The sequence below is a fragment of the Stomoxys calcitrans genome, chromosome 4, assembly GCF_963082655.1.
Source record: "Stomoxys calcitrans chromosome 4, idStoCalc2.1, whole genome shotgun sequence".
Taxonomy (NCBI): Eukaryota; Metazoa; Arthropoda; class Insecta; order Diptera; family Muscidae; genus Stomoxys; species Stomoxys calcitrans.
Genome location: NC_081555.1, coordinates 85,672,079 through 85,672,844, shown reverse-complemented (window position 1 = coordinate 85,672,844; position 766 = coordinate 85,672,079).

The window sequence follows — 766 nt, the reverse complement described above, 5'->3', positions numbered from 1 at the left end:
TTAAAGTTTTGGTTCTTTGGCTCCTTTTTATTGCTAAAATCCTACGAATAAGGAAAAGTCTTACGTTTTGGGCCCACTTGTTCCTCGATGTATAAAGTGGTAAATTAAGCTGCTCCAGCCTTGGCTGCAGTCTTCAATGAGTTTGTCTTCAGATGGCGAACTTTGATTACATACACTATGAGACTTATATCCGTTGTGTTGAGGGCTATTGTGAGCTTCTCTCTAAACAGTTTCTCCAAATCAACAAAATTGCCAGCTAACCCGTCTGTAAGCTCCTCCGAGACATGTCAGAAACGATGTGTGAACATTTAGAGAGGAAATCCAACAATGCCTCACCGATTCACCGGAATGTTGTTACCAAGACGACTATTTATCCCTGGTGGAAGCGGTGGCAAATGATGAGCGAAATCTGTCTAGGAAAACTAGTGTAACTCTGGCAAGTGAGAGGAAATTGAGCAACATTTGTTTGTAATACAACATCAGGCCTTTACCAAATCCATATGGTAAAGGTACAACCTCCTCTAGAGATGAACATGAGAATGTGGCATTAACTTCAGCCCGGCCGAACCTTGCATACCCACCACCTCAGGTGTATAAGTAAACCACCGTTTGTAATATGGTGAAAAATACTACATTTATGAACCCATAGTAGCTATATCGAAATATGTTACGGTTTGGACCAAACTCGACACAGACGTCGAGTGGTCTAATAAATACAATTCACTGTACAAGTTGGTTGGCCGCTGTAGCACAAAGTTTAAATTTA